The 19,441-nt window shown below is 53.1% G+C and overlaps 1 long non-coding RNA gene across 1 annotated transcript; it reads right to left on the reverse strand.

Moving 5' to 3' along the window:
* Nucleotides 1-229: 229 nt before the first annotated feature.
* Nucleotides 230-4,839, reverse strand: LOC122458293. Its single transcript, XR_006278272.1, has 2 exons — nucleotides 2,786-4,839; nucleotides 230-1,325 (listed from the first exon to the last, which is right to left on the reverse strand). It is a non-coding gene; the product is annotated as an uncharacterized LOC122458293 (long non-coding RNA).
* Nucleotides 4,840-19,441: the final 14,602 nt, after the last annotated feature.

Consider the following 19,441-nt stretch of genomic DNA (forward strand, 5'->3'; position numbering starts at 1 on the left):
TTGCAAAGAGTCTTGTACAGAAGGCACCGAAGAAAGGCTAAGTGTGAGGGTTACTACTGGAGCCGGGTCTGGTTTTCGACCTTTTTCTGTTCACAAATTGTCTGCACACCCGTTGTGTGCTGGTTATTTGTATCTCTGCAACAAAAGGCTTCTAGCAGACATACCTGTACAAGTGAGCTTTCTAAGCCTCTTTGCAGTGGGAACTTGGACTATTCAATATTCAGTGTCATCTCTGGCACACCGGAGTGTTTCTGTTCCCTCACTGAATGACCAAATGACCTTCCCTTATAACCAGGTGGAGTGCCCTAGAAGTGTTGCATCTTTCTGGGAGAGAAGTGAGGACAGAGCCTTATAGGAGACAAGTAGGCCTGGGAAGTGTGAATATTCAACACGATCTCCTCCTAGCCTCTTTTGCACAAGAAAGAGCATTACATCTGGCTGTGGCCATGGATCTCAGAGTTAAACAGAGCTGGGATCCTTCCTGCCTGAAGCAAAGAGAGAAAGTTAGAGGCCGGTTTTATCAGCTGGAAAGCTAATTGGAGATAGACGGCATCCAGAGCACTGCTTGGCTGAATGTGCTTGTGCACTTGTGACGGTACAGGTATAAAATCTGGTCCCAGAACATTCATGGAGTGAAAACTGGTGGCATAAATGTTTGCAGACATGTAAAGAAAAATGGGTGCAACCTTTAATGGAACCACTAATGAGCTAGGTGGGCACACATGGTCACAGACGCATCCTATCTACCTGTCGCAGTGTGTTTCTAGGGTGCTCATCACTGGAGTATCTAAATGCAAAACCCACTGAAGTCAATGGGGGTCTTTCTGCTGAGGACAATGGGGATTTACTGTATTAGGCCCTCCTCCTGCTCTGCACCCCAGGGACAGCCCGGGCAGCTGAACACTCTGGGCTGTGAATTGCACAAGCTCTAGGTACTGTCACATGCCACGCCATTCTGTTGTATTTTGTTCACTTTTGGATCCAATCCCATCTCGCTGTGTGTTTTCCTCATGTGAGCTGCAACTAGAGCAGTTTGTAAACAGGAAAAAGGAGCCGGAGAGCAGCAGAGTCACAGCCGAAGTCCAGATGAGCACCAACCCCTCCCAGGCTCCTAACAATGATCACTTTCTTTCCAGGCTCCAGAGCTGTGGGCCTCCCGGGCCCCTCAGCAAGGCCCTGGCCAAATGGGCCTGGCAGGTGGGGTGTTAGCAGCAGCAAGAGCCCCAGGAGTCTGGAATAGACACTCGTTCCCTCACAACAGCAGGCAGGATGGATTTTGTAGACCCCTCCTCCGTCAGGGAAGTAGCCGGGAGATGTGCAGGGGGCTGAGAAACGAGAACGACAGGGCTTAGTGTGAAACTGTGCAGGGGGTTTGGATGGGTACCTGCATCCAATCATGCGGCTCCCCCCCTGCTGCGTTCAGCTTCCTGGGCTGCCTGCGCTGGGAGATCACGGCTGGGAGAAGGGGTGGGGCTTTCTTCAGTAGGTGTCTGAGAAACGTCTCCTTCAGTGATATTTCACCTTTCCTCTCCTTGCCACATCTGTCAACTTCTGCTAATTAACCGAGTTTGCTATCACCCTGGGCGCTGATATGAAGGGTAGAAAAAAAGGAATTAAAGAAGTCTACAATTCTAAATGATGTCTGGCAGGCTAAGGTACCACATAATGCATTATAAGCACTTAAAAAGCTAACCCATTCTGTCTTCTTTCTCTGGCATAAATAATGGCTTTTTTATGAATAAATCATGGAGCCAAGGTCTCTGAAAATAGCAGGAACTTGGAGTATAATGTCTCCATCCTTATTTTTGCTAGGCCAGCAAAGAACTCAGCAATCCACTTCATCACTGCTGATAAACCCGAATGAGTGCAACTTGCAGTAATGAAATAGGGAGATAAAGTTTGGGGCGGGGGCGGGGGGGCGGTTCCTTTGCCAAAGCATTGATTGCACTGGTGCTCCAAATGAAACATAATGGACTCTTAGGAGATAAGCCTTTTTTCTGCCCCATGAATAAAGCACGACCTCCTAACTCACTGAGAGGCAAAGCTGCCAGCAACTTAAAAGTGCTTCCTTCTGCTTCTGGTTTGTGTTTCCTTTTAATGAAGCTTCTCAGAGCCAAAGGGGGACTTGGGAGGTGGTATTGGAAACCAGCTCTGCCTCTCCATGGGTGCGGGGGGGGGGAGTCGTACCCACGGGGGGAGGTGGAAGCAGTTGGGATTTCTCAGCCCCAGCAATCAGTAGTAGCTGTTCGACCACAGAACAGCGTGCCTGAAACAGCTGGTGGTGTGCGGTAGGAGAGACCCATGTGCTTTGGAGAGCAAGGGAGGTCTGGGTGGTGTTTGAGCCAGTGGCGAGCACTGGGGAGAAGTTTGCACTGCCTGCACTCGGCCTGGCACGGAAGGCCTGCAGTCGCTGTTGCACTGGAGGTGATGAGCACATAGTAGCGTATCCCCCATGGCTCCCTCCAAACTCCACTCCCTTCCCGTGAGCTGGGCAGCCCGTCTCTCTGTCTCTTAGGCCTTTCTCAGGAGACCGGGAGCTGAGGGAAGAAACCCATTTATAAGGCCAAACTCCCCTGCGAAGCACCATGGGCAAAGCAAGGACCAATGGGGCCGGAGCTCCCAGCTTGTTTCTCCTGCAGTGTGGCAGTTTCCAAGACCAGCCAAGCTGGAGCCATGGCCAAATGGAACATGATCCATCTTCTGTCCTTGGTGGGCTGACGGGACATCCCTGCGGCATGCTGCAATCCACCTGCCTTTCCTACCCCAAGTGGCCCCTTCTGAGCACCTGGCCCCGGTCGTGGGAGATGAGCCCTTCCATCCACAATGACTTCCATGCTCAGTGCATGCATTGCGACCCCCTCTGCTCTCGCCTTCCTCTCCCAGCACAGTGTGGTGGAGACAGTCATGCTGGGAAACCTCATGGCCCACGTCCGGCCTCAGACCCCTTCCCCTCTGGAAGTACTGCCCCCTACACTGTGCACTCGGGGATGGCAGCTGGAGAAGGGCCGGAGGGGAAGGAAGGTTGGGTTTCATGTCCAGGCCTCTGCCTTGCATCTCCAAACACAGCACTCTCCTCACAGGGCCATCACAGGCCATGCAAAGGTCCTGGGAGTTTAACCTGGGTCTGCCCTCCAGGCAGGGCTTTGGGGGAGGGCCCAGCTCAGGGCTGGTCCCATCACCAGGCTCTGTCCAAGCATAGGAGGTGAAGGAGCAGAGGAACTTGCTCTATCCCACCTCTTTGTGAACCTCTGGGCCTCTGGCACCTTTAGACCTAGAGCCAGAGCCTCTGGCCACCCCTCATGGAGCTGGTAGCCAGGCGGTTGATTCTGGTCCATCTTTGTGGCTGTGAGTCATTCCTGCAGGATGCACTCGGCCCCAAAGACCATTGGCTTCCATGGGAGGTTAGGCTCTGGATGGCCACAGCCTCTGCCTGGATTGTGTTTTTTTGGCTTTAAAATCATCTTGTGCATCTCTGTAGGGCTAGGGGGCCTGGCTGTTGTGCCAGAGGGTCTCCCTGTGCTTTTGCTTCCTTGCTGCACACGTGGCTGCTGGATGCTAGACCCCACGCTGGGCGTGCTGGAAACAGGGACAAGGCAACCCCAGGGGGCTTGAGGGGAGTGTCAGCCCTTGGTAAGCTTTGCAGGGTTGTGTGTGAGTGTGAGAGTAAAAGGCTGGGAATGCATGTGTGGCTGATGGGAGAGGTGTAGGGGGGAGCGCGGTGAGCATGAGTATGTGCTGGGCTTGGGGGGGGGGGTTGGAACGGCAGTGTCAGTAATGTTTGGGAAGTGAGGTTTGTTCCAGAGCCCCCCAGATGCCCATTATCCAGGTTGGAGGGTGAGGGGGTAAGTGCACCTTTACCCTTACATCAGCTGGGGCGTGCTGTGGTCCGAGGCTGCAGCAGTGTCCTCTCTGTTGTCACTGGGCCATGTATTCGAGCTGTCCATACAGCTGTGGCTTCTTTACCAGGCGCTCCGTGTGTGCCTGTAACCACTGCCCCTGCACAAAGCTGAGCACCGGGCACTGTCGGGTCTGCGGGGCAGGCTGGGGAGGGGAGTGCCCAGCCAAGGGTCCAGCCTTTTGCCAGTTTAATGCCCATTCCTGCTCCTGCTGTCGTCAGTGGACAGAGGGCTGACTGTGACCATGCTGGGTCTGTGTTGAGGGCGGCGTGTGGGGCAAGGCACAGTCAGAGTGGGCCCCATGGAAGCCCAGCTCCCCTTGCACTGCTGCCAGTGCCGGTTGCCCCGGGGCTCACATTAGATCATATGTCATTTCTGCCCTCATGCCCCTGTTTGCCTTCCTGTCGGGGGCAGGTATACCCCGTCACCCTTTGGGGAGAAGGGAAGGGTGTTATAGCCCTGCAGCTAAGTCCAAATGACCACTGTTAGCCTGGGGGCAGTATGGTCTAATGGCCAGAGTCAGTAAGAATACCTTCCTACGCAGGACTGCATGGCCTAGAGGCCAGAGTCAATAAGGCCGCCCTCCTATGCAGGGCTGCATGAACTGGTGGGCAGAGGAGAGTGGTCTGGCATCCGGGCCCTCCCTACTCCACCGGGTCCCAGCCCAGGGCCCTATCAGCGGTGAATGTATTCACCACTGGGTCAGCAGGGATCCATCCAAAACACCCTGATTTGGATCCTGGTTCTACAACCGGAGCAATGTCTAGTTCCCCAGAACTACTGCTGCTGTCATCCACAGCTCCCCTGCATCTCTGGGGTCATCGCAGCCGACAACTCTGTCCCCTCTTGGACTTCTGGGAGCAGCCGGGTATCCACCTGGGTCTTGGCATGCCTGGCCTCTGTGGTCTGGGGTTCCAGCCTGCACCTCTCCCCATGGGTCAGCCCAGACTGAGCTGGGCTGCTCCCTTTTATACTGTGGCTCCAGTTGGAGCATGCCCAGCAGAGGTGAGGGGGCGTGGCTTCCTCAGCCCACAGCAAGGGGTTAACCCCTTCCTGTCCAGAGCAGGGCAGGTATACCCCGTCACACTTCCCAAGAGGTGGTATCCCTTTCCTGTCCCACAGGCCACCTCACTCCCTGAGCAGGGTGGCCTGTGGGACTGGGCACCGAACAGTGCCATTTCACCCACTCCTGGCTTGCGCTGGTTGGGGGCACTGCCCACATGCCACATTCTCCTGGTTTAACCCACATGCTTTACGTGGAAGCGCCAGGCTTTTGGGCCCAAATGAAGAGAGAGAGACTGCCTGGAGGAGACGTGGATCCTAGCTGGTCACTGTGTGCAGAGGGTAGGGCAGGTCAACCTAGGTAGTTGGAAGGGCCCAGAAACACCCGGAGTAGGGTGTGGCAGATACTAGACATGCTCCTTACCTACATCTAAAGCTGTGTAGGAAGAGAATGGCCACATCAGATCAGACCAATTGTCCATCTAGTGCAGTATCTTGTCCTCTGGCCATGGTTGGTGCCAGATGTTTCAGAGGGAGTGAACAGAACAGGGCATTTATCGAGTGATCCATCCCCTGTTACCCAGTCCCCGCTTCTGGTAATCAGCGGCTTAGGGTCACCCAGAACAGGAGTTGTATCCCTCACCATCCTAGCTAATATCTTCCATTAATTTGTCAAATTCTTTTTTGACCCAATTATATTTTTGGCCTTTACAACATCCCCAGGCAACAGGTTCCACAGGTCAACTGTGCGCTGGGTGAAGTGCTTCCTCGTGTTTGTTTGAAACCTGCTGCCTGTGAATGTCAGTGGGTGACCCCTGGTTCCTGTGTTATGCAACGGGGCTAAATAATACTTCCCTGGTCACTGTCTCCCCATCATTCGTGACTTTCTAGACCTCTGTCATCCTCCCCAGTCTGTATAGTCTGAGCCTTTTCAATCTTTGCTCATCTGGAAGCCGCTCCAGACCCCTCGTCATTTTTGTTGCCCTTCTCTGGACTTTTTCCAATTCTAATAGATCTTTCTAGAGATGGGGCGACCAGATCTGCACGCAGCATTCCACTTGCAGGCATACCATGGATTTATAGAGAGGCGTTATGGTATTTTCTGTCTTATTATCTAGCCCTTTCCTAATAGTGCCTAACATTCTGTTCGCTTTTTTCACTGCTGAGCAGATGTTTTCAGAGAACTCTCCACAATGACTCCAACGTCTCCTCCGTGGGTGGTAACAGCTAATTTAGACCTCATCCTTTTATACATATAGTTGGGATCATGTTTTCCAATGTGCATTACTGTGCACTTACCAACATTGAATGTCATCTGCCATTTTGTTGCCCTGTCACCCAGTTTTGGGAGATCCCTTTGTACCTCTTCCCAGTCTGTTTGAGACTTAACTATCTTGAGTAATTTAGTATTATCTGCAAACTTTGCCACTTCACTGTTTATCCCACTTTCCACTTAGGGCAAGCTGTCTGCACATTAACCAGCTGAGTGCTGAACCAATCAGGCGTGGGGTGGGAAGGGAGAAGTCTTACATGGAAGAGTTAAAGTAGCCGTAGGACCAAGAGACGGGTCTCCTGTCAGGGCTGGATCCCAACACGGTCTTCTACCACTTTATACAGGCTACAGATTTCCTATTTCCCCAGCTAATACAGAGCCCTGTCAGCTCCTAAGCCAGGGCTGGCTGCTGCTAGCCACAAGGAGCCCAACCTTCTGTTTGCTGACAAGGCGCTGAGAAGGGTTGCCGTTTGCCATGCCACCATTCGTCTCCAGTGCTGAGAGTCCAGGTGATGCACACAGTGTAGGATGACACAGAGTGGAGACGGAGACATGAGCACTGCATGAGGGTCACACGGGCTGAGGGGGTGTGTGTGTGCTAAGTACACAAGTGTACATATTATGTTGGACATTTTGATTGATGTAACAGCCACAAAGTGGGCAAGTCTGTGTAAGGAGCAGCAGAGTCCCTAGCTAGTAGCTTTTGTTTAAGGAGTTATTCGTAGCACTCCAAATATTCCTGATAGTGCTGTGTGTGTCACGTGTTATATTGCACAGTGCTGTCTCTGTGACACCAACTGGGAACTGTGATGAACAACTCCAGTCCGGGTTTCCCATACAACGGCCCTGAGGTTTGACTGCGAAATGCTGGCCTCTGGCTCAGCAGCCTTCAGCTGACCTGCAGAGAGGGGAGTGCAGCAAGGCAGCAGATCGTGTTCCCTGTGCACCCCTCCCCATTCCACTGGCACCTACCCGCCAGCCAGCAGGCCCAAATGGAGGAGGCAGAGCAGCTGCTGGGGCCTGTGGGATTCCCAGACATCTCCCTGATGGGCCTGCGGAGCCAGGATGCCCCGAAGCCCCGACCCAGGTCCTGCGAGTGAGAGCTCCCTCTGGGCAGAGCATTCTCTGGGTCTCCCCGCTCCCTGCCCTGCTACCTGGGAGCAGCTCCCAGTGCTCTGGGAATCCTTGGGGGAGGCTGCAGTGTGGGGTGAGGGCACTTTGCTGGCACAGAGCCAAGCAGTGACAAGCTGCCTGTTTCATGGCACAGCTGGTCTCACACCTTGCAGCGGGGCTGGTGGGAAAGTACCCGGTGAAGTTTGTGGCCTGGACTTTTGGGGGCTTCAGGAGACAATTGTGCTCAGAGGCAGCCCTGGGTGAGATTTCTGGGCTGGGGCGTTTGCCGGCCCAACCCTGTCTAGTGGCTGCTGCTGGCTTGGACCCTGCTCCAGTTCACCGCAGGACAGGCAGATGGTCCACGGTCTGGGCAAACCTCTGGTTTAGAAGCACGAACTCTGTGCAAATCGAGCCCTTAGGTGGTGCCAGGAGCCTCCAAATAGCAGCAGTAGATACTGGCCATTGGAGACTGGGGCTCGCTCCCAGCAGAGGCACATACTGAGTCTGCCTCGGCCTAGCCTGCGTTGGAGACACAGACCAGCCACGCTGGGTGGGGCAGCCAGGAGAAGGGAGATTTACTAGCGCAGAAACACACCCTGCAGCCGCCAGGTCTCCCCACAAATGCTGCTTGTCTTCCCGCCCTGGGCCGGTCAGCTGTAGTAGGGGCAGACTCTGGGATCATGCATACCACACTGGCGGTTGCAGACCCCTAAATCTCTGTTGGGGTCCAGCTGCTAGAGAACCAGGCTGTTCGCAGGGTTACTCAATAGCTAGCTCGCAGCCCGAACTCCAGGGACGAGGAGATGAGACAGCTCAGAAGACAGCATGGCTGGGATGTCGTGCAGACAAAACCCGCCAGGTGCGGTTACTGGCACCTCTCTGGCATGTTTGAATGAGGAGCATCAGGGGAGGTAGCTCCCAACTTGCCCCTCACCTGCCCACAGGAAATAAGCCCCATCTCCTGCAGCATGGTAGGTGCCCGGCTCTGGTGCCCTCCCCAGCACAGCCTGGGCTGCTGGAGACACCAAAGAGCGATTTCAATGGCCTGAATCCCATGTCCACAACGGAGGGTATAAAACGGCAGGCCCAGAATCTGAGGGTGGTGGGCGAAGGCCCCCGTGGGAATGTGAGACGGGGACGGAGGGTGCAGATTCTTCAGCCTGACCAGCCGCTGGGGCTCAGGCGGGTCTTGGTGCCTGGGAACTGCACCCTGGGTCCAGTTGTCTGGCCCAGGGAAGGGCTGGGCTGCAGGAAGGGTTTGGAGTTGGGGCTTTTCCTTCTCTAGTGAATGTGGCCCCATTTGCCATCCAGTGGAGCCCGTTAGCCGCCAGCCATGCTTGGGCCAGATGGTTCGTTCCCTGTAACTCGGGGGGAGGGGATAGACACTCCCCAGAGCTGAGGTAAATGGGAAGTGGCCTTAGCGGGTTTCTCCAAGGACACCCCCCCCCCCGCTTCCTGCGCCCCACTAGTGTAAAGGAACAAAGCAGTTGAGTGCAAAGGAGAGGAGCCCAGTCAGTGCCAGCCCTGTGGGGCCTCCCAGCCCAGCCTCGCACACCTGTGCATAGCCTGCCAAGGCCCAGGGAAAAGGAAGAGTCAGGAGGACGTAGTGCCTGGCTCTGGTGGGTGGGCCAGGGTGTGAAGTGCCGCAAGGTTGTGCCCCTTCCAACACTGACCGCCTGAGATTTGCAGAGGTGGAGGCCAGGCCTGGCCACACTATGCACTAAGCGTGATGCAGTTGGCACACTTCTCTGCCAGGCACCTCACTGGGAATGGGGCATTTTCCCTCTGCCTCTCACAGAGACAGGCTGCACCGAGGATATTTCACCGCTCCCACGCCCAGAGGCCAGGCATTTAGTTGTCATGCGGGGGTGCTGTTGCACGGCTCAGTGAGCCCACTGGGAAACGTAGCGATGTGGTCAGGCCAGAGGCCCAGGCAATGGAAGCAGGCCAAGGAGTAGATGGACTCTGGGCTCCCCAGGCACCTGCTGGTTCTGTGACTCGCCACTGGGCTGGAGCTCCTCCACCTGAAACACTGAGCCCTGGTGGGGTAATCACCCTCGGCATGTAAATGACATGCATGTCCCCCCACATATACACACACACCTGCAACCCCCCCCCCACAACCACCTCCCCATACACATATATGCACACACAAAAACCCACCCCCCACTCTCCATACACACACACACAATGCATTCAAACACAACCTCCTGTGAGAGTGCACATGCACAGTGTACAAATGCACACACACACACAATCAGCATAGAGACACAGGCAAGGTGCACATGCAGACACACACACATTGTGCTCACCCACTCCAGTGGAATGAAGACACAAAGCAGCCCACATGTGTTATTTAGGATTTTCCCACGGTCACTGGCTTGGTGCCTCTCCCATACAGAGCTTTTCCTCTTCTTCTTGCCTTTGCTGTGGGGAAATGAAGGTTTCCTGGGGGCAACACAACAAGGAAGCTCCTTGCTTCTCCCCCTCCTCCTTCAAGCCTCTCCAGGGATCTCCCCAGTGTGCAAAGCGACTCTCCTATACAGAGGCAGCACCTTCGCCCGCACTGACAGCCTGGGCTGCCCTTGTGCCTGTCTTGTCTGTCCTGCGCTGCACACAGGTCCCCTGAGGCCAGCCGTTTGGACCGGCGCCCAGGTTCATTTCAGAGCGAAGCTGGCTGGTGATGCTTTCCCTGCTCCCCTGGGGCAGGCTGCTCATTTCTGCCCCATAAGACAATGCCCTCTTTGAAAAACAAAGAAATTATAAAGTACATATGAACATATGGCAACATATATTCTAAGCTGCCTATGTGGCCAATTTTCTGTATGTTACCATATGGTGTGGCGTATTTAGCAAAAATATAACTTGACTGTTTCTCTTTCCATATGGGGATTCTTTTGCCTTAATTAATAACATTGAGCAAAAACTCTTTCTAAGGTTTCCAAGATTTCTGCAAGGGAAGGGTTTATGACAGAAATAGGCTCCTTACGGTCTTCAGCTTTCTGTGTCTGTAACATTACGTCCTTCTTGGCCACAGCCTTGTCACTGTAGGGGACCGTGGCATCTTCCACAAGGGCTGATGACTGGAGCCAGAAAGCCCCTTTGCCACCCGGGAGGGTGCCTTGGTCTGGCTCCTACCCACCGTGCAGATGCTGGGAACTGGGAGGCTGCTGTCCCTCAGCCAAGACAATAAAGCACAGTCCAGCCTCCTGCCTGCATCCCTCGAGCTCAGTTGGAGGGCCTAAGGAAGCAAATGAAGGACACACAGGAGTGATGGGAAGGCTGAGTGGACAATTGAGAGTATGCATGGCCACACAGGGACCTGTTTCTGCAAAGGAATACAAAGCAGCCACACTGGCACCGCTCATCAATTAAGCCTCGCAAGTGCCAGTTAGCTCCTGTAATAGTAAAAGTGTCAGCACATCCTGCAACCAAAGTGAGCGAACTGAAGGCAGCCCCAGCCCTGTCCCTGAGTCCCAGCGCAAGGCAGAGGGAGGAGAGAGGAGGAGGCAGCAGATGGGTCAGGTACTGGATGCCCTCAGTTCACCAAGCCAAGCCCCATAAACAAAGCCAGATCTCCAAGGAGCTACGGTTGTGTACTGTCACGCTGAGGAGCTGGCGACTGCCTCTCCCACCCCATTGCCAGCCCAGCAGGGCATGTGGCTGAGTCAGTGTGGCCCTGGGAAGAATCATAGAATATCAGGGTTGGAAGGGACCTCAGGAGGTATCTAGTCCAACCCCTTGCTCAAAGCAGGACCAACCCCAACTAAATCATCCCAGCCAGGGCTTTGTCAAGCCTGACCTTAAAAACCTCTAAGGAAGGAGATTCCACCACCTCCCTAGGGAACCCATTCCAGTGCTTCACCACGCTCCTAGTGAAATAGTGTTTCCTAATATCCAACCTAGACCTCCCCCACTGCAACCTGAGACCATTGCTCCTTCTTCGGTCATCTGCCCCCACTGAGAACAGCCGAGCTCCATCCTCTTTGGAACCCCCTTTCAGGTAGTTGAAAGCAGCTTCAAATCCCCCCTCGTTCTTCTCTTCTGCAGACTAAACAATCCCAGTTCCCTCAGCCTCTCCTCATAAGTCATGTGCCCCAGCCCCCTGTTCATTTTCATTGCCCTCTGCTGGACTTTTTCCAATTTGTCCACATCCTTTCTGTAGATGGGGGACCTAAAGTGGACGCAATACTCCAGATATGGCCTCACCAGTGCCAAATAGAGGGGAATAATCACTTCCCTAAATCTGCTGGCGATGTTCCTACTAATGCAGCCCAATATGCTGTTAGCCTTCTTGGCAACAAGGGCACACTGCAGACTCATATACAGCTTCTCTACTGTAATCCCCAGGTCCTTTTCTGCAGAACTGCTGCTTAGCCAGTCACTCCCCAGTCTGTAGCGATGCATGGGATTCTTCCGTCCTGAGTGCAGGACTCTGCACTTGTCCTTGTTGAACCTCATCAGATTTCTTTTGTTCCAATCCACCAATTTGTCTAGGTCACTCTGGACCCTATCCCTACCCTCCAGCATATGTACCTCTCCCTCAAGTTTAGTGTCATCCGCAAACTTGCTGAGGGTGCAATCTATGCCATCCTCCAGATTATTAATGAAGATGTTGAACAAAACCAGCCCCAGTGAGATGGGAGTGTGGGCGTCAAGTTGTCTGGGGAGCCTCACAATGCCCCAACCACAGGATGACCCTGGAAAGAGCCCTTGGGTAACCAAGTCCTTCAGAGAGTCACTGTCCAGCTGGAGAAATAACCACCTTGAGAGTCAGGCAAATAAAGAGTAAGCCATGGTGGCTCTGTCTGGGCTGCTATTAGACACCCTTGGCTGACCCATGCCAGCTGACTTGGGCATGAGGAGGATCGGGGTAAGGCACTGTTTATCTGTGGTGTAGTAGGAGAGTCCCAAGCCCAGGCTCCAGCCCGAGCCCAAATGTCTACACTACAATTAAACAGTCCCTTAGCCCGACCTGTCTGCCTAGCTGTCTCATGCAGTGTAGTTGTAGCCATGTGGGTCCCAGGATACTGGAGAGACAAGGTAGGAGAGATCATATCTCGTATTGGACCAACTTTCTGAAGTCCAATAAAAGATACTACCTTACCCACCTTATCTGCGGACTGTCTATATCTTAACCCATTCCTGCCCACACAGTGCCAGGGAGCTTTCCCACGCTGTATAAAACACCCTGACTAGCTGATGTAAAATGCAATTCCATGCAATGGAATGGGGCAGAGCAGAAAGGCCGGGCAGGGCATGCCTCTACCACACATACTCATCTGCCACGCCAACAACAGGCCTCAGCCCAGAGGGCGGGCAATCCTGCCTGCTTGACGGCTGAGTCTGGTGCCATGTTGACTCTGCAGTGAGCACATGGGCCAGGAGCAAACTACACCGACCCCTTTTACTGCTTCACTCCAGTGCATTTCTGTGTTTGAAATCTTATAAGTCAATGAGGCAATCAGCCAGGCCAGGCGCTGCTTCCCAGCGCTCCAGGGAAGGGGAGAGGAGGTGGCATCTGGAGACCTCCCTTGGCGTTTCCAGCTCTTACTCCGATGACTGTACAGACCACGCCCACACCCATGGCTGGTGACATTTTGCTTTAATGATCAAGGCTTTTATGCTCTCCAAGCCAGCCTTGCTCAGCTCTTCATCTGGGACGGGTCAGTGGCTTGGGCTCAAATGGGGGCTGGCCCCACCCACACCCTTAAGCGCAAACCAAACCTCAGGTCCCTCTGCGGTTGGAAACCAGCTGGGAAAGGCTGCTCTGTAACAGCATGGCAGGGGCACATCAAGCTGCCACATGGGAAGCTGGCCTTGTGCTGGTTCCAGCCTGGCCTGAGACAGACGGCTCAGGGGATGGTACGTGGAATCCTCCCCTTATGACTTCGCCTGCCGGAGTCTCAGGCCAGAGCAGTTGGGGGGCTGCTGGACAGGGGGGTACATCTCAGAAGTGTGCCCCCAAGAGCTGGGGGGCTGCAAGGCCCAGCCCACACCCCTCTCCTGAGTGTGGAAAGTGAGCAACTCCTGGGGGACTGATCAGGCCCCAGTCACAATGCCGGACAGGTACAGCAAAGGCCCTCTGGCAGCTGCACCTAGGGGCTTTTGGTGGCCCAGAGTGAGATGGGAGCACAGCCGCTCCTAACCTCAGGGTCACCTCGGCTTCCTCCTGCTCCCCCCTGCCCACAGCCAGGTGTTCTCCAAACCTGTGACTCCTTCCACTATGAGAGCTCTAAGGTCCCTCCCTGCCACTCCCTCTCTGCTGCTAAATCCTTAGACACAGGCCCAGAGCCTCAAAGGTATTTAAGCACCCACTGATTCCAGTGGGCACTAGGATCCTAAATGCCTTAGAGCACTTGGACCTTCCGGCTTTGTCATGACCTCCTCCCTCTGGTTTGCCTCTCCACGTGCCAGGCGCTCCTCAGCTAAAATCATCTTCCTTGGCTGATGCCCCAGCCACGTCACCCTCTCTGCAGATCCGACCTCCGGCGTCCCACATTATTCCAGAGGAGGCTGAAGCTCGCCCAGCCGCTCACACTCTCCTGTGCCTCTTCCCTCTCCCCGCACACCAAATCCCGTCTGTCCCCATCTCCTGCTTCCTGCTCCGTGCCCTCCCCGCTCTGAGTGTGTGACTCTGTGGCCTGTCCCCGTGCGCTGAGCACCTGTGCGCCTTCCCCCCGCTTCCCGGGCCCCTGCGCTGCACTGCACTGGAGTGGCTGGCCAGCACTGTGTGGGGCGTGGCTGAACGAGATGGCGAGCAACCTTGTTGCTCCTTTGGGTCGGCAGCCTTGTTGGCTACCAGTCTACAAAGACACTGAACCAGGGGTATGTGGCTCTGGCCCCGTCACGCAGCCCTGGGAAACGCTTGCCAATAAACAGCTTCTGCTTGTCCTGGCAGGAAGGTGCAGCTGATGCTCGTTCCAGCCAAGAGCAATGATTTTCCAATGCTCTCCCCTCCACCCTGGCATGCTGCCCAGGCCGTGGAGCCGTAGGCTGTGGGCCATGCATGGCGCCTTCACAGCCCAGCCCATGGCTCTTGCTGATGGTGCTGCTGAGCAGAGCATCACAGCTCACCAAAAGGCCGGAAGAGGCTGGGAGGATGGCACAGCAGTCTGGCGTCTCCTCTCTGCCAGCCATGGCTTTTACTGGGCTGGGGTGGGGAGAGCTTTGGCACCGGCCTGAACGGCTCGTGGGCAGTGGAGGGAAGTCGTGTGCCAGCTGCTGCATGCCTGGCTATGGGCTCTGCCTGCAAAGTTCTGCCTGCTCCCCCTCCTCGGCTTTCCATCCCCAGAGCCGGTCAGCTCTAGGAAGCTGCTGCACGTCCAGCTCAGGCCACTCAGCCCAGTCACTGATCTACATGAAAGGAGTTGTTCAGAGCAGACCGGCGTCCCCCGTCCCAGAACCACGCCCATGGCTAGCTCTGATCCCAGCACTAAGACGGCTGGACAGGTGATGGAACCTGGATGGGCCTCGGTCCCAGAGGGAGAGCGAGGCTCAGGGGGCTGTGGCAGCGGGGTGGGGGACGCCCAGCCGGTGTCTTTGATGGCTAAGGGTGGTTTCAATCCCTTGAGCTGTAACTGCAGCACCTCTCCCCACTGCTAACAGACTAGGAACATGTGAGGGCTGTGTCTGTGTCCAGTGCAGCTGCTCCCATGTGAGAGCAACACAGCTGCTGCGTGATCACCCTCAGCCATTTACTATTGATCCTGAGAGTCGGCTGCGGAATGGAAGCCATGCAACAAGTGCACAACAGTCACTGTTCTACTGTCAGAAGCAAATTTTCCACGGTTGAAATGAGACCATTTATTCCCAGCGCAGAGACGCTTATTTTTAACTGCAGAAAATGGCCGTTTATTCACAGGGTGGCAGTGAGCGCAGAGGCTGGTAAATCCACGTACCTGTGCCGAAAGGCAGAGCCCGGGGCAGCGTGCGGTGCTGGTTGTTTTCCTGAGCTAGAGAGCAGGACACAGACATCTGGACAATGGCACCAGTGAGTGGTTTGTTACCTGATGCCATGGGTCAGCGTTACTACAGCCCGGGTAGGGAGGGGGCTGCAGCGCCCCTATGGACTGATGCATCTGATCTCCGAGCCACTGAGCGTGTCACTGCAGTGGGGGGCAAAGACACAGGAGGGCAGGGGTCACACCACAGCTGGCTGGGCAAAACGGTAGCTGTTGGTGCTTCAGACCTGAGAAGCACAATGAGAGTTTGGGGCAAGGCAAACTACTGGGACGTGGGGAAGGGCTGAGGAAGCAGCCAAAGGTGGTGCTGTGGGGGCTGAGAGAGGAGGTGGAGGAGGGTGGTGATGGGAAGGGAGGTGGGGGAGTAGGCAGCTGAAGGTGGTGATGGGGGTAGGGGGCAGAAGGGATATGAGATAGGGTGTGATTTCATAGATTTCAAGGCCAGTGGGAACTAGTAGATCATGTCGTCTGACTTCCCGCATATCACAGCTGATAGAATTTCACCCAGTCAACCTGCACTGAGCCCCACGACTTGCGTGTGACTCTGAAGGAGTTTTTAACATTCAATAGGAACAAAAGGAACCCTAGTCATGGCATTGGTCAGCCCTAGGTGGGTATGGTAGAACCATCCATACTAATGCAGAAAAGGCAGATGTGGTCAAGAAACATTTCTGTTCTGTATTTGGGCCAAAGCCAGATGATGTGTTCCGACCAGATGATGATGATGAAATACGTTCCATTCCAGCAGTAACTAAGGAGGATGTTAAACAGCAGCTACTGAAGTTAGGCATTTTAAAGCAGCAGTTCTAGCATCCAAGAGTTTTTAAAGGGCTGGCTAAGGAGCTCACTGGACCATTAATGCTGATTTTCAATATGGGGTCTTGGCACACTGGGGAAGTCCCAGAGGACTAGAAGAAAGCTAATGTTTGAATATTTTAAAAGAGTAAACAGGACGATTATAGCCTGACACTGATTCCAGGCAAAATATGGAATGGGTGTTACAGGACTCAATTAACAAAGAATTAATGGAGGGTAATGTAATTAATATCAAGCAATGTGGGCTTATGGAAAATAGATCCTGTCAAACTCATTTGCTATCTTTTTTTTATAAGCTTGCAGATTTGGTTGATAAGGGGAATAGTGTTGATATAATATACCTGACATCTGTCAGGCGTCTGAATTTGTACCCCCTGACATTTTGATTAAGAAACTAGAATGACATAAAATCAACATGGCCCACATGAAATGGATTAAAAACGGACTAACTGACAGGTCTCAAAATGTAACTGCACAAGGGGATCATCATCGCGTGGGTGTGTTTCTTCTGAAGTCCTGCTGGGATCCATTCTTGGCCCTCCACTATTTAACATTTTTATCAACAAGCCGGAAGAAAACATAAAACCATCCCTGCTAAAGTTTCTAGATTATACAAATATTGGGGGAGTGGTAAATAACGGGGACAGGTCATGGATACAGAGGGATCAGGGTTGCTTGGTCAGCTGGGCGCAAGCAAACTCTGTGTGGTTTAATAGGGTTAAATGTAAATGTCTACATCTAGGAAGAAAGAATGTAGGCCATACAGGGGTGAAGTAACTCCAGACACTTACCGGTATAGGGCCGGGGCCGGCTCCAGCCCCGGGCAGGGGCAGGGCTGGGGGTCACCATCCCCCAGCGAGCCGCAGTAGCAGCAGGGGCGTCCGGAGCCCTGGGCCCTTTTAAATCGCTGGCCCCAGGGCAGCTGCTCCCTTTGCCCCCGCTGCCCGTCAGCAGCCGGAGTGGGGGGCAGGGCAGAAGGGGCAGGGATGTTAAAGCCCTGCAGGGTCGTTGCTGTCTTTCCCCCCTACCAGCAGGGCTGCCGATGGGGGAAGCAAAAGGGGCAGGGACATTAAAACGCTGTCGTGGCAGCGCTTTAATGTGGGCTGCATACGGGCTGGTGCGGGTTCTTACCAGGACGCCGTACCGGCCCGTACCAGGTCGCTTTCACCCCTGAGGCCACACTCACAGGCTGGGGGACTCTATCCTGGGAAGCAGTGACTCTGAAAACGATGTGGGGGTCATGGTGAATAATCAGCTGATCATGAGCTTCTAGAGTTATGCTTTGGCCAAAAGGTTGAACACAATCCATTGATGTATAACAAGGGAAAGTTCAAGTAGGAGTAGAGAGGGTATTTTAACTCTGTATTTGGCAGTGGTGTGACTGCTGCTGGAATCCTGTGTCTAGTTCTGGTGTCCACAATTCAAGAAGGATGTTGATAAATTGGAGAGGGTTCATTGAAGAGCCACAAGAATGATTGAGGGATTGGAAAACATGACTTAGAGCTATAGACTCAAGGAGTTCAATCTATTTAGCTTACCAAAGAGAATAATAGAATCATACTCATAAGGTTAGAATGGATCACAATGGTAATCTAATCTAATCCTTGTTAAGGATGATATGAGCACAGTTTATACGTTTCTACATGGGGAACAGAAATTTGATAGTAGAGGGCTCTTCAGTCTAGCAGACAAAGATATAATATGATCCAAAGGTTGGAAGCTGAAGCTACACAAATTTAGAATAGAAATAAAGTACAATTTTTAACCGTGAGGACGATTTAATCTTTGGAGTAACTCACAGGGCTTGTGATGGAGTCTCCATCACTAGAAACATTTGAGATTGGATGATTTGTGAGAAGACTGCTCGAGTTCAAACAGGAATTAATGTAGGGAAGTTCTCTGGCCTGTGCTGGGCAGGAGGTCAAACTAGCAGATCACAATCATTTCTTACTGGCCTTGGAATCTATGAATCTCCCAGAAAGGCATCCAGTCTTGACTTGCAGATGTAGAGAAATGGAGGATTCACGACTTCCCTAGGTAGTTAGTTCCGGTGGTTAATCACCCTCAGTGGTAAGAATGTGTCTTATTGCTAATTTGAATTTGTCTGCCCTCATCTTCAAGCCATTGGTTCTTGTTCTGCCTTTCCCTGGTAGAGTAAAGAACCCTTAAGTAGCACCTGGTATTATTTTCCCCAGGAATGTTCTTACACACTAATCAAACCACCTCTCAGTCTCCTTTCTGATAAACCAAAGAGATTGAGTTATTTGTGTCTGTCACTGAGAAGCATTTTCTCCAGCCCTTGAATCAGTTTGGTGTCTCTTTTCTGTACCATGTCCAATGTTTCAACATCCTTTTTAAAATGTGGCCACCAGAACTGGATGTAGTATTCCAGGATCCGTCTCTCCAATGCTGTAGACCAAGAGAAACCACCTCCCTGCCTCTACATCTGTTCATACACCTTTTTGGCCAAAGCATTGCACTGGGCACTCATGCTGAGTTGTTGAATAACATTAAGGCAGGTACCCACACCTGTGGAGCCCCACTCGAACACCCCTATTCGATGATGACTCCCCACTGACCACGACGTTCTGAGGTCTGTCAGTTAGCCAGTTCTTAAACCACTAACGTGAGCGCTATTGCTATTTGAGAGTGGTGGGTTTTAATCAGAATGTCATGCACCACTAAGTCAAATGCCTTACAAACATCACATCGATGCAGTTACCTTTATTGTTCAAATTTGTAATCTCATCAAGAAATACCAGCTTTCTTTGACAAGACGTATTGCATATAAACCATCTTGATCTGCATGAATTACATTCCAATCCTTTAATTCTTTATCAGGTACACCACGTCTCAGCTTTGCCTTGTTTTGCCCAGGATTGCTGTCAGGCTAACTGGCCTGTAGTTACTGGGTCATGCCACTTGCCCTTTTGGAATATCGGCCCAACATGAGCAATCTTCCAGTCTTTGGGATTTCCCTGGTATTCCAAGATGTATTAAAACTGAACAGCAGCAGGCCAGAGCTCTTCTCAGCCAACTCCCTTAGGACTCTGGGGTGCAAGTTATCCAGGCCTGATTTAAAATATTTTATCCCTGGGAATTGTTGGTGTTTGGGGGGGTTTCCCCCTCAATCTTTCCCCACAAATTTTCTTTCAGAGAAGAGAGTAACAGTACCCTTCCAAGTGCCTTGGGAGCCTAATTCCCATTTCCAAGAGTGACTTGGGGCCAGACTTACAAAGGTAGGGAAGCACTGAGTAGGGGTTTCTATTGACTTCAATGGGAGTTAGGCTCAGGCACTTTTGAACCTGCCCGGAGCTTAAATACCTTTGAAATCTGGCTGTCTGGGGCCAAAGTCACGGAGAGTCAGTGGGAGTTAG

Source organism: Dermochelys coriacea, chromosome 19, assembly GCF_009764565.3.
Source record: "Dermochelys coriacea isolate rDerCor1 chromosome 19, rDerCor1.pri.v4, whole genome shotgun sequence".
Taxonomy (NCBI): Eukaryota; Metazoa; Chordata; order Testudines; family Dermochelyidae; genus Dermochelys; species Dermochelys coriacea.